Source organism: Phyllobates terribilis, unplaced genomic scaffold (assembly GCF_046119375.1).
Source record: "Phyllobates terribilis strain yellow unplaced genomic scaffold, ASM4611937v1 Scaffold_2__4_contigs__length_985480577, whole genome shotgun sequence".
Taxonomy (NCBI): Eukaryota; Metazoa; Chordata; class Amphibia; order Anura; family Dendrobatidae; genus Phyllobates; species Phyllobates terribilis.
The window spans coordinates 857,698-874,489 of record NW_027362762.1 but is presented as its reverse complement, the minus strand read 5'-3'; positions in this window follow the sequence as shown (position 1 = coordinate 874,489).

Genomic DNA, 16,792 nt, shown 5'->3' with positions numbered 1-16,792 from the left:
ACCTGGTGGACGCAGCACGGCTCGGGTGGTCACTAACAGCTGGAGTGACCGAAACATCAGCAGTAAGTAAACTCCCTTAACTGCACAACCCGAGTCTGTCTTCATTGCCGGCTGCACCGCACCACCACAACCCCCATCCTCTGCGCCTGTCCCCTCTGAGGCTATACCCCTCCCGTTGGGGGTTATCCCACCAAGCTGCACATCCACCATCAGCCTCAGCGGACCCTGCTGCAGCGGCGGCCACAGTGACCGCATTACAACGGGTGGCGTAGTCGACACAAAAGAACTCTTATAACATCAGTAAGGACTGCCACATAACACATAGCTTGACGCCCTGGGCACGGGACCGGGTCTCAGCCGCTCGGAGACTACAACCCCCCATCTGATCCGGTGCCGGGTATTCCCCTCAAAAAGGAATATGTCCCAGGGGGCGCGTCAGTTAGATACACGGCTCAGCAGATAGTATCACACAGGAGAGGATTAGATACACGGCTCAGCAGACAGTATCACACAGGATAGGATTAGATACATGGCTCAGCAGACAGTATCACACAGGATAGGATTAGATACCGCACAGCAGACAGTATCACACAGGATAGGATTAGATACACGGCTCAGGAGATGGTATCACACAGGATAGGATTAGATACACGGCTCAGCAGATGGTATCACACAGCATAGGATTAGATACACAGCTCAGCAGACAGTATCACACAGGATAGGATTAGATACACGGCTCATCAGACAGTATCACACAGGAGAGGGTTAGATACACGGCTCAGCAGATAGTATCACACAGGAGAGGATTAGATACGCGGCTCAGCAGACAGTATCACACAGGATAGGATTAGATACATGGCTCAGCAGACAGTATCACACAGGATAGGATTAGATACCGCACAGCAGACAGTATCACACAGGATAGGATTAGATACACGGCTCAGCAGACAGTATCACACAGGATAGGATTAGATACACGGCTCAGCAGACAGTATCACACAGGATAGGATTAGATACACGGCACAGCAGACAGTATCACACAGGAGAGGATTAGATACACGGCTCAGAAGACAGTATCACACAGGATAGGATTTGATACACGGCTCAGCAGACAGTATCACACAGGAGAGGATTAGATACACGGCTCAGCAGACAGTATCACACAGGAGAGGATTAGATACAAGGCTCAGCAGACAGTATCACACATGAGAGGATTAGATACACAGCTTAGCAGACAGTATCACACAGGATAGGATTAGATACAATGCTCAGCTGTCAGTATCACACAGGATAGGATTAGATACACGGCTCAGCAGACAGTATCACACAGGATAGGATTAGATACACAGCTCAGTAGACAGTATCACACAGCATAGGATTAGATACACAGCTCAGCAGACAGTATCACACAGAATAGGATTAGATACACGGCTCAGCAGACAGTATCACACAGGATAGGATTAGATACAGATCAGCAGATAGTATCACACAGGATAGGATTAGATACAGATCAGCAGATAGTATCACACAGGATAGGATTAGATACACGGCTCAGCAGACAGTATCACACAGGATAGGATTAGATACACGGCTCAACAGACAGTTTCACACAGGAGAGGATTAGATACACGGCTCAGCAGACAGTATCACACAGGATAGGATTAGATACACGGCTCAACAGACAGTATCACACATGATAGGATTAGATACACTGCTCAGCAGATGGTATAACACAGGAGAGGATTAGATACACAGCTCAGCAGACGGTATCACACAGCATAGGATTAGATACACAGCTCAGCAGACAGTATCACACAGCATAGGATTAGATACACAGCTCAGCAGACAGTATCACACAGGATAGGATTAGATACACAGCTCAGCAGACAGTATCACACAGAATAGGATTAGATACAAGGCTCAGCAGACAGTATCACACAGGATAGGATTAGATACACTGCTCAGCAGTCAGTATCACACAGGATAGGATTAGATACACAGCTCAGCAGACAGTATGACACAGGACAGGATTAGATACACGGCTCAGCAGACAGTATCACACAGGATAGAATTAGATACAGCTCAGCAGACAGTATAACACAGGAGAGGATTAGATACACGGCTCAGCAGACAGTATCACGCAGGAGAGGATTAGATACTCGGCTCAGCAGACAGTATCACACAGGAGAGGATTAGATACTCATCTCAGCAGACAGTATTACACAGGAGAGGATTAGATACACAGCTCAGCAGACAGTATCACACAGTAAAGGATTAGATACACTGCTCAGCAGACAGTATCACACAGGAGAGGATTAGATACACAGCTCAGCAGACAGTATCACACAGGATAGGATTAGATACACGGCTCAGCAGACAGTATCACACAGGAGAGGGTTAGATACATGGCTCAGCAGACAGTATCACACAGGATAGGATTAGATACACAGCTCAGCAGATGGTATCACACAGGATAGGATTAGATACACGGCTCAGCAGACAGTATCACACAGGAGAGGATTAGATACACGGCTCAGCAGACAGTATCACACAGGAGAGGATTAGATACACGGTTCAGCAGACAGAATCACACAGGATACGATTAGATACACAGCTCAGCAGACAGTATCACACAGGAGAGGATTAGATACACGGCTCAGCAGACAGTATCACACAGGAGAGGATTAGATACACGGCTCAGCAGACAGTATGACACAGGAGAGGATTAGATACAAAGCTCAGCAGACAGTATCACACATGAGAGGATTAGATACACGGCTCAGCAGACAGTATCACACATGATAGGATTAGATACACGGCTCAGCAGAAAGTATCACACAGGATAGGATTAGATACACGGCTCAGCAGACAGTATCACACAGGAGAGTATTAGATACACGGCTTAGCAGACAGTATCACACAGGATAGGATTAGATACACGGCTCAGCAGACAGTATGACACAGGGCAGGACTAGATACACGGCTCAGCAGACAGTATCACACAGGATAGGATTAGATACACTGCTCAGTAGACAGTATCACACAGCATAGGATTAGATACACAGATCAGCAGACAGTATCACACAGGACAGGATTAGATACACAGCTCAGCAGACAGTATCACACAGAATAGGATTAGATACACGGCTCAGCAGACAGTATCACACAGGATAGGATTAGATACAGATCAGCAGACAGTATCACACAGGATAGGATTAGATACAGATCAGCAGATAGTATCACACAGGATAGGATTAGATACAGATCAGCAGACAGTATCACACAGGATAGGATTAGATACACGGCTCAGCAGACAGTATCACACAGGAGAGGATTAGATACACGGCTCAGCAGACAGTATCACACAGGACAGGATTAGATACACAGCTCAGCAGACAGTATCACACATGAGAGGGTTAGATACACGGCTCAGCAGACAGTATCACACAGGATAGGATTAGATACACTGCTCAGCAGATGGTATAACACAGCATAGGATTAGATACACGGCTCAGCAGACAGTATGACACAGGACAGGATTAGATACACGGCTCAGCAGACAGTATCACACATGAGAGGGTTAGATACACGGCTCAGCAGACAGTATCACACAGGATAGGATTAGATACACTGCTCAGCAGATGGTATAACACAGCATAGGATTAGATACACGGCTCAGCAGACAGTATGACACAGGACAGGATTAGATACACGGCTCAGCAGAAAGTCTCACACAGGAGAGGATTAGATACACGGCTCAGCAGACAGTATCACACAGGATAGGATTAGATACACGGCTCAGCAGACAGTATCACACAGGATAGGATTAGATACACTGCTCAGCAGTCAGTATCACACAGGATAGGATTAGATACACGGCTCAGCAGACAGTATGACACAGGACAGGATTAGATACACGGCTCAGCAGACAGTATCACACAGGATAGAATTAGATACAGCTCAGCAGACAGTATCACACAGGAGAGGATTAGATACACGGCTCAGCAGACAGTATCACACAGGAGAGGATTAGATACACGGCTCAGCAGACAGTATCACATAGGGAAGGATTAGATACAGATCAGCAGACAGTATCACACAGGATGGGATTAGATACACGGCTCAGCAGACAGTATCACGCAGGAGAGGATTAGATACTCGGCTCAGCAGACAGTATTACACAGGAGAGGATTAGATACACGGCTCAGCAGACAGTATCACGCAGGAGAGGATTAGATACTCGGCTCAGCAGACAGTATTACACAGGAGAGGATTAGATACACAGCTCAGCAGACAGTATCACACAGGATAGGATTAGATACACAGCTCAGCAGATGGTATCACACAGGATAGGATTAGATACACAGCTCAGCAGACAGTATCACACAGGATAGGATTAGATACACGGCTCAGCAGACAGTATCACACAGGATACGATTAGATACACAGCTCAGCAGACAGTATCACACAGGAGAGGATTAGATACACGGCTCAGCAGACAGTATCACACAGGAGAGGATTAGATACACGGTTCAGCAGACAGTATCACACAGGATAGGATTACATACACGGCTCAGCAGACAGTATCACACAGGATAGGATTAGATACACAGCTCAGCAGACAGTATCACACAGGAGAGGATTAGATACACAGCTCAGCAGACAGTATCACACAGGAGAGGATTAGATACACGGCTCAGCAGACAGTATCACACAGGAGAGGATTAGATACACGGTTCAGCAGACAGTATCACACAGGATAGGATTACATACACGGCTCAGCAGACAGTATCACACAGGATACGATTAGATACACAGCTCAGCAGACAGTATCACACAGGAGAGGATTAGATACACGGCTCAGCAGACAGTATCACACAGGATAGGATTAGATACACGGCTCAGCAGACAGTATCACACAGGATACGATTAGATACACAGCTCAGCAGACAGTATCACACAGGAGAGGATTAGATACACGGCTCAGCAGACAGTATCACACAGGAGAGGATTAGATACTCGGCTCAGCAGACAGTATCACACAGGATAGGATTAGATACACGGCTCAGCAGACAGTATCACACAGGAGAGGATTAGATACACGGCTCAGCAGACAGTATCACACAGGAGAGGATTAGATACACGGCTCAGCAGACAGTATCACACAGGATAGGATTAGATACACGGCTCAGCAGACAGTATCACACAGGAGAGGATTAGATACACGGCTCAGCAGACAGTATCACATAGGATAGGATTAAATACACGGCTCAGCAGTCGGTATCACACAAGATAGGATTAGATACACGGCTCAGCAGACGGTATCACACAGGATAGGATTAGATACACGGCTCAGCAGACAGTATCACACAGGAGAGGATTAGATACACGGCTCAGCAGATAGTATCACACAGGACAGGATTAGATACACGGCTCAGCAGACAGTATCACACAGGATAGGATTAGATACACGGCTCAGCAGATGGTATCACACAGCATAGGATTAGATACACTGCTTAGCAGACAGTATCACACAGGATAGGCTTAGATGCACGGCTCAGCTGATAGTATCACACAGGAGAGGATTAGATACACGGATCAGCAGATAGTATCACACAGGATAGGATTAGATACACAGCTCAGCAGACAGTATCACACAGGAGAGGATTAGATACATGGCTCAGCAGATAGTATCACACAGGATAGGAATAGATACATGGCTCAGCAGACAGTATCACACAGGATAGGATTAGATACACGGCTCAGCAGACGGTATAACACAGCATAGGATTAGATACACGGCTCAGCAGACAGTATCACACAGGATAGGTTAAGATACACGGCTCAGCAGATAGTATCACACAGGAGAGGATTAGATACACGGCTCAACAGATAGTATCACACAGGATAGGATTAGATACACGGCTCAATAGACAGTATCACACAGGATAGGATTAGATACACGGCTCAACAGACAGTATCACACAGGAGAGGATTAGATAAATGGCTAAGCATACAGTATCACAGGATAAGATTAGATACACGGCTCAGCAGAGAGTATCGCACAGGATAGGGTTAGATACACGGCTCAGTAGACAGTATCACACAGGGAAGGATTAGATACACAGCTCACCAGACAGTATCACACAGGATAGGATTAGATACACAGCTCAGCAGACAGTATCACACAGGATAGGATTAGATACACGGCTCAGCAGACGGTATCACACAGGAGAGAGTTAGATACACGGCTCAGCAGACGGTATCACGCAGGAGCGGATTAGATACACGGCTCAGCAGGCAGTATCACACAGGATAGCAATAGATAAACAGCTCAGCAGACAGTATCACACAGGAGAGGATTAGATACACGGCTCAGCAGATGGTATTACAGTATCACACAGGAGAGGATTAGATACACGGCTCAGCAGACAGTATCACACATGAGAGGATTAGATACACGGCTCAGCAGACAGTATCACACAGGAGAGGATTAGATACACGGCTCAGCAGACGGTATCACACAGGATAGGGTTAGATACACGGCTCAGTAGATAGCATCACACAGGAGAGGATTAGATACACGGCTCAGCAGGCAGTATCACACAGGAGAGGATTAGATACACGGCTCAGCAGATGGTATCACAGTATCACACAGGAGAGGATTAGATACACGGCTCAGCAGACAGTATCACACAGGAGAGGATTAGATACACGGCTCAGCAGATGGTATCACAGTATCACACAGGAGAGGATTAGATACACGGCTCAGCAGACAGTATCACACAGGAGAGGATTAGATACACGTCTCAGCAGACATTATCACACATGAGAGGGTTAGATACACGGCTCAGCAGACAGTATCACACAGGATAGGATTAGACACACGGCTCAGCAGATAGTATCACACAGCATAGAATTAGATACACGGCTCAGCAGACAGTATCACACAGGATAGGATTAGATACACGGTTCAGCAGACAGTATCACACAGAAGAGGATTAGATACAGATCAGCAGACAGTATCACACAGGATAGGATTAGATACAGATCAGCAGACAGTATCACACAGGATAGGATTAGATACACAGCTCAGCAGACAGTATCACACAGGATAGGATTAGATACACGGCTCAGCAGACGGTATCACACAGGGTAGGATTAGATACACGGCTCAGCAGACAGTATCACACAGGATAGGATTAGATACACAGCTCAGCAGACAGTATCACACAGGATAGGATTAGATACACGGCTCAGCAGACGGTATCACACAGGGTAGGATTAGATACACGGCTCAGCAGACAGTATCACACAGGATAGGATTAGATACACAGCTCAGCAGACAGTATCACACAGGATAGGATTAGATACAGATCAGCAGACAGTATCACACAGGAGAGGATTAGATACACAGCTCAGCAGACAGTATCACACAGGATAGGATTAGATACACAGCTCAGTAGACAGTATCACACAGGATAGGATTAGATACACGGCTCAGCAGACGGTATCACACAGGGTAGGATTAGATACACGGCTCAGCAGACAGTATCACACAGGATAGGATTAGATACACAGCTCAGCAGACATTATCACACAAGATAGGATTAGATACAGATCAGCAGACAGTATCACACAGGATAGGATTAGATACACGGCTCAGCAGACGGTATCACACAGGGTAGGATTAGATACACGGCTCAGCAGACAGTATCACACAGGATAGTGTTAGATACACGGCTCAGCAGACAGTATCACACAGGATAGGATTAGATACAGATCAGCAGACAGTATCACACAGGATAGGATTAGATACAGATCAGCAGACAGTATCACACAGGATAGGATTAGATACACGGCTTAGCAGACGGTATCACACAGGGTAGGATTAGATACACGGCTCAGTAGACAGTATCACACAGGATAGGGTTAGATACACGGCTCAGCAGACAGTATCACACAGGATAGGATTAGATACAGATCAACAGACAGTATCACACAGGACAGGATTAGATACACGGCTCAGCAGACAGTATCACACAGGATAGGATTAGATACAGATCAGTAGATGGTATCACACAGGAGAGGATTAGATATACGGATCACAGACAGTACCACACAGGAGAGGATTAGATACACAGCTCAGCAGACAGTATCACACAGGATAGGATTAGATACACAGCTCAGCAGACGATATCACACAGGGTAGGATTAGATACAGGGCTCAGCAGACAGTATCACACAGGTTAGGATTAGATACACGGCTCAGCAGACAGTATCACATAGGGAAGGATTAGATACAGATCAGCAGACAGTATTACACAGGAGAGGATTAGATACACGGCTCAGCAGACAGTATCACACAGGATAGGATTAGATACACGGCTCAGTAGACAGTATCACACATGAGAGGGTTAGACACACGGCTCAGCAGACAGTATCATACAGGATAGGATTAGATACACGGCTTAGCAGATAGTATCACACAGCATAGGATTAGATACACGGCTCAGCAGACAGTATCACACAGGATAGGATTAGATACAATGCTCAGCTGTCAGTATCACACAGGATAGGATTAGATACACGGCTCAGCAGACAGTATCACACAGGATAGGATTAGATACACAGCTCAGCAGACAGTATCACACAGCATAGGATTAGATACACGGCTCAGCAGACAGTATCACACAGGATAGGATTAGATACAATGCTCAGCTGTCAGTATGACACAGGGCAGGACTAGATACACGGCTCAGCAGACAGTATCACACAGGATAGGATTAGATACACAGCTCAGCAGACAGTATCACACAGCATAGGATTAGATACACGGCTCAGCAGACAGTATCACACATGAGAGGATTAGATACACGGCTCAGCAGAAAGTATCACACAGGATAGGATTAGATACACGGCTCAGCAAAAAGTATCACACAGGATAGGATTAGATACAATGCTCAGCTGTCAGTATCACACAGGATAGGATTAGATACACGGCTCAGCAGACAGTATGACACAGGGCAGGACTAGATACACGGCTCAGCAGACAGTATCACACAGGATAGGATTAGATACACAGCTCAGCAGACAGTATCACACAGCATAGGATTAGATACACGGCTCAGCAGACAGTATGACACAGGAGAGGATTAGATACAAGGCTCAGCAGACAGTATCACACATGAGAGGATTAGATACACGGCTCAGCAGAAAGTATCACACAGGATAGGATTAGATACACGGCTCAGCAGACAGTATCACACAGGAGAGGATTAGATACACGGCTTAGCAGACAGTATCACACAGGATAGGATTAGATACACGGCTCAGCAGACAGTATCACACAGGAGAGGATTAGATACACGGCTCAGCAGACAGTATCACACAGGAGAGGATTAGATACACGGCTCAGCAAAAAGTATCACACAGGATAGGATTAGATACACGGCTCAGCAGACAGTATCACACAGGAGAGTATTAGATACACGGCTTAGCAGACAGTATCACACAGGATAGGATTAGATACAATGCTCAGCTGTCAGTATCACACAGGATAGGATTAGATACACGGCTCAGCAGACAGTATGACACAGGGCAGGACTAGATACACGGCTCAGCAGACAGTATCACACAGGATAGGATTAGATACACAGCTCAGTAGACAGTATCACACAGCATAGGATTAGATACACAGATCAGCAGACAGTATCACACAGGACAGGATTAGATACACAGCTCAGCAGACAGTATCACACAGAATAGGATTAGATACACGGCTCAGCAGACAGTATCACACAGGATAGGATTAGATACAGATCAGCAGACAGTATCACACAGGATAGGATTAGATACAGATCAGCAGATAGTATCACACAGGATAGGATTAGATACAGATCAGCAGACAGTATCACACAGGAGAGGATTAGATACACGGCTCAGCAGACAGTATCACACAGGAGAGGATTAGATACACGGCTCAGCAGACAGTATCACACAGGATAGGATTAGATACACGGCTCAGCAGACAGTATCACACATGAGAGGGTTAGATACACGGCTCAGCAGACAGTATCACACAGGATAGGATTAGATACACTGCTCAGCAGATGGTATAACACAGCATAGGATTAGATACACGGCTCAGCAGACAGTCTCACACAGGAGAGGATTAGATACACGGCTCAGCAGACAGTATCACACAGGATAGGATTAGATACACGGCTCAGCAGACAGTATCACACAGGATAGGATTAGATACACTGCTCAGAAGTCAGTATCACACAGGATAGGATTAGATACACGGCTCAGCAGACAGTATGACACAGGACAGGATTAGATACACGGCTCAGCAGACAGTATCACACAGGATAGGATTAGATACAGCTCAGCAGACAGTATCACACAGGAGAGGATTAGATACACGGCTCAGCAGACAGTCTCACACAGGAGAGGATTAGATACACGGCTCAGCAGACAGTATCACATAGGGAAGGATTAGATACAGATCAGCAGACAGTATCACACAGGATGGGATTAGATACACGGCTCAGCAGACAGTATTACAGAGGAGAGGATTAGATACACGGCTCAGCAGACAGTATCACGCAGGAGAGGATTAGATACTCGGCTCAGCAGACAGTATTACACAGGAGAGGATTAGATACACAGCTCAGCAGACAGTATCACACAGGATAGGATTAGATACACAGCTCAGCAGATGGTATCACACAGGATAGGATTAGATACACAGCTCAGCAGACAGTATCACACAGGATAGGATTAGATACACGGCTCAGCAGACAGTATCACACAGGATACGATTAGATACACAGCTCAGCAGACAGTATCACACAGGAGAGGATTAGATACACGGCTCAGCAGACAGTATCACACAGGAGAGCATTAGATACACGGTTCAGCAGACAGTATCACACAGGATACGATTAGATACACAGCTCAGCAGACAGTATCACACAGGAGAGGATTAGATACACGGCTCAGCAGACAGCATCACACAGGATAGGATTAGAAAAACAGCTCAGCAGACAGTATCACACAGGAGAGGATTAGATACATGGCTCAGCAGTCGGTATCACACAAGATAGGATTAGATACACGACTCAGCAGACGGTATCACACAGGATAGGATTAGATACACGGCTCAGCAGACAGTATCACACAGGAGAGGATTAGATACACGGCTCAGCAGATAGTATCACACAGGATAGGATTAGATACACGGCTCAGCAGACAGTATCACACAGGATAGGATTAGATACACGGCTCAGCAGATGGTATCACACAGCATAGGATTAGATACACTGCTTAGCAGACAGTATCACACAGGATAGGCTTAGATGCACGGCTCAGCTGATAGTATCACACAGGAGATGATTAGATACACGGATCAGCAGATAGTATCACACAGGATAGGATTAGATACACAGCTCAGCAGACAGTATCACACAGGAGAGGATTAGATACATGGCTCAGCAGACAGTATCACACAGGATAGGATTAGATACACAGCTCAGCAGACAGTATCACACAGGAGAGAATTAGATACATGGCTCAGCAGATAGTATCACACAGGATAGGATTAGATACATGGCTCAGCAGACAGTATCACACAGGATAGGATTAGATACACGGCTCAGCAGACGGTATCACACAGCATAGGATTAGATACACGGCTCAGCAGACAGTATCACACAGGAGAGGATTAGATACACGGCTCAGCAGACAGTATCACACAGGAGAGGATTAGATACACGGCTCAGCAGATGGTATCACAGTATCACACAGGAGAGGATTAGATACACGGCTCAGCAGACAGTAGCACACAGGAGAGGATTAGATACACGGCTCAGCAGACAGTATCACACATGAGAGGGTTAGATACACGGCTCAGCAGACAGTATCACACAGGAGAGGATTAGATACACGGCTCAGCAGACAGTATCACACATGAGAGGATTAGATACAGATCAGCAGACAGTATCACACAGGATAGGATTAGATACAGATCAGCAGACAGTATCACACAGGATAGGATTAGATACACAGCTCAGCAGACAGTATCACACAGGATAGGATTAGATACACGGCTCAGCAGACGGTATCACACAGGGTAGGATTAGATACACGGCTCAGCAGACAGTATCACACAGGATAGGATTAGATACACAGCTCAGCAGACAGTATCACACAGGATAGGATTAGATACACGGCTCAGCAGACGGTATCACACAGGGTAGGATTAGATACACGGCTCAGCAGACAGTATCACACAGGATAGGATTAGATACACAGCTCAGTAGACAGTATCACACAGGATAGGATTAGATACACAGCTCAGTAGACAGTATCACACAGGATAGGATTAGATACACAGCTCAGTAGACAGTATCACACAGGAGAGGATTAGATACACAGCTCAGCAGACAGTATCACACAGGATAGGATTAGATACACAGCTCAGTAGACAGTATCACACAGGATAGGATTAGATACACGGCTCAGCAGACGGTATCACACAGGGTAGGATTAGATACACGGCTCAGCAGACAGTATCACACAGGATAGGATTAGATACACGGCTCAGCAGACAGTATCACACAGGATAGGATTAGATACAGATCAGCAGACAGTATCACACAGGATAGGATTAGATACACGGCTCAGCAGACGGTATCACACAGGGTAGGATTAGATACACGGCTCAGCAGACAGTATCACACAGGATAGGGTTAGATACACGGCTCAGCAGACAGTATCACACAGGATAGGATTAGATACAGATCAGCAGACAGTATCACACAGGATAGGATTAGATACACGGCTTAGCAGACGGTATCACACAGGGTAGGATTAGATACACGGCTCAGTAGACAGTATCACACAGGATAGGATTAGATACAGATCAACAGACAGTATCACACAGGACAGGATTAGATACACGGCTCAGCAGACAGTATCACACAGGATAGGATTAGATACAGATCAGTAGATGGTATCACACAGGAGAGGATTAGATATACGGCTCACAGACAGTACCACACAGGAGAGGATTAGATACACAGCTCAGCAGACAGTATCACACAGGATAGGATTAGATACAGGGCTCAGCAGACAGTATCACACAGGTTAGGATTAGATACACGGCTCAGCAGACAGTATCACATAGGATAGGATTAGATACAGATCAGCAGACAGTATCACACAGGAGAGGATTAGATACACGGCCCAGCAGACAGTATCACACACAATAGGATTAGATACCCGGCTCAGCAGAGAGTATCACACAGGAGAGGATTAGATACACGGCTCAGCAGACAGTATCACACAGGAGAGGATTAGATACCCGGCTCAGCAGACAGTATCACACAGGATAGGATTAGATACACGGCTCAGCAGAGAGTATCACACAGGATAGGATTAGATACAGGGCTCAGCAGACAGTATCACACAGGATAGGATTAGATACACGACTCAGCAGATAGTATCACACAGGATAGGATTAGATACACGGCTCACCAGACAGTATCACACAGGAGAGGATTAGATACATAGCTCAGCAGACAGTATCACACAGGAGAGGATTAGATACATGGCTAAGCATACAGTATCACAGGATAAGATTAGATACACGGCTCAGCAGAGAGTATCGCACAGGATAGGGTTAGATACACGGCTCAGTAGACAGTATCACAGAGGGAAGGATTAGATACAGATCAGCAGACAGTATCACACAGGAGAGGATTAGATACACGGCCCAGCAGACAGTATCACACACAATAGGATTAGATACCCGGCTCAGCAGAGAGTATCACACAGGAGAGGATTAGATACACGGCTCAGCAGACAGTATCACACAGGAGAGGATTAGATACATGGCTCAGAAGACAGTATCACACAGGATAGGATTAGATACACGGCTCAGCAGAGAGTATCACACAGGATAGGATTAGATACAGGGCTCAGCAGACAGTATCACACAGGGAAGGATTAGATACACAGCTCAGCAGACAGTATCACACAGGAGAGGATTAGATACATATCTCAGCAGACAGTATCACACAGGAGACGATTAGATACACAGCTCAGCAGACAGTATCACACAGGATAGGATTAGATACACGGCTCAGCAGACAGTATCACACAGGATAGGATTAGATACACAGCTCAGCAGACAGTATCACACAGGATAGGATTAGATACAGATCAGCAGACAGTATCACACAGGATAGGATTAGATACACGGCTCAGCAGACAGTATCACACAGCATAGGGTTAGATACACAGCTCAGCAGACAGTATCACACAGGATAGGATTAGATACACAGCTCAGCAGACAGTATCACACAGGATAGGATTAGATACACGGCTCAGCAGACAGTATCACACAGGATAGGATTAGATACCCGGCTCAGCAGACAGTATCACACAGGATAGGATTAGATACAGATCAGTAGACAGTATCACACAGGATAGGATTAGATACACAGCTCAGCAGACAGTATCACATAGGAGAGGATTAGATACACAGCTCAGCAGACAGTATCACACAGGATAGGATTAGATACACGGCTCAGCAGACAATATCACACAGGGTAGGATTAGATACACGGCTCAGCAGACAGTATCACACAGGACAGGATTAGATACACGGCTCAGCAGGCAGTATCACACAGGATAGGATTAGATTCACAGCTCAGCAGACAGTATCAGACAGGATAGGATTAGATACATGGCTCAGCAGACAGTATCACACAGGATAGGATTAGATACACGGCACAGCAGACGGTATCACACTGGATAGGATTAGATACACGGCTCAGCAGACAGTATCACACAGGATAGGATTAGATACTCGGCTCAGCAGACAGTATCACACAGGATAGGATTAGATACACTGCTCAGCAGACGGTATCACACAGGATAGGATTAGATACACGGCTAAGCAGACAGTATCACACAGGATAGGATTAGATACACGGCTCAGCAGACAGTATCACACAGGATAGGATTAGATACACGGCTCAGCAGACGTATCACACAGTACAGGATTAGATACATGGCTCAGAAGACAGTATCACACAGGAGAGGGTTAGATACACAGCTCAGCAGACAGTATCACACAGGATAGGATTAGATACACGGCTCAGCAGACAGTATCACACAGGAGAGGGTTAGATACACGGCTCAGCAGACAGTATCACACAGGATAGGATTAGATACACGGCTCAGCAGACAGTATCACACAGGAGAGGATTAGATGCACGGCTCAGCAGACAGTATCACACAGGATAGGTTTAGATACACGGCTCAGCAGACAGTATCACACAGGATAGGATTAGATACACGGCTCAGCAGACAGTATCACACAGGATAGGATTAGATACAGCTCAGCATACAGTATCACACAGGATAGGATTAGATACATGGCTCAGCAGACAGTATCACACAGGATAGGATTAGATACAGCTCAGCATACAGTATCACACAGGATAGGATTAGATACACGGCTCAGCAGACAGTATCACACAGGTTAGGATTAGATACACGGCTCAGCAGACAGTATCACACAGGAGAGGGTTAGATACATGGCTCAGCAGACAGTATCACACAGGATAGGTTTAGATACACGGCTCAGCAGACAGTATCACACAGGAGAGGGTTAGATACATGGCTCAGCAGACAGTATCACACAGGATAGGTTTAGATACACGGCTCAGCAGACAGTATCACACAGGATAGGATTAGATACATGGCTCAGCAGACAGTATCACACAGGATAGGATGAGATACAGCTCAGCATACAGTATCACACAGGATAGGATTAGATACACTGCTCAGCAGACAGTATCACACAGGATAGGATTAGATACACGGCTCAGCAGACAGTATCACACAGGATAGGATTAGATACACGGCTCAGCAGACGGTATCACACAGGATAGGATTAGATACACGGCTCAGCAGACAGTATCACACAGGATAGGATTAGATACACGGCTCAGAAGACAGTATCACACAGGAGAGGATTAGATACACAGCTCAGCAGACGGTATCACACAGGATAGGATTAGATACACGGCTCAGCAGACAGTATCACACAGGAGAGGGTTAGATACACGGCTCAGCAGACAGTATCACACAGGATAGGATTAGATACACGGCTCAGCAGACAGTATCACACAGGATAGGATTAGATACACAGCTCAGCAGACAGTATCACACAGGACAGGATTAGATATATGGCTCAGCAGACAGTATCACACAGGACAGGATTAGATACATGGCTCAGCAGACAGTATCACACAGGATAGGATTAGATACACAGCTCAGCAGACAGTATCACACAGGATAGGATTAGATAAACGGCTCAGCAGACAGTATCACACAGGAAAGGGTTAGATACACGGCTCAGCAGACAGTATCACACAGGATAGGATTAGATACACAGCTCAGCAGACAGTATCACACAGGACAGGATTAGATATATGGCTCAGCAGACAGTATCACACAGGACAGGATTAGATACATGGCTCAGCAGACAGTATCACACAGGATAGGATTAGATACACAGCTCAGCAGACAGTATCACACAGGATAGGATTAGATACACGGCTCAGCAGACAGTATCACACAGGACAGGACTAGATACATGGCTCCGCAGACAGTATCACACTGCACAGGATTAGATACACAGCTCAGCAGACAGTATCACACAGGATAGGATTTGATACACGTCTCAGCAGACAGTATCACACAGCATAGGATT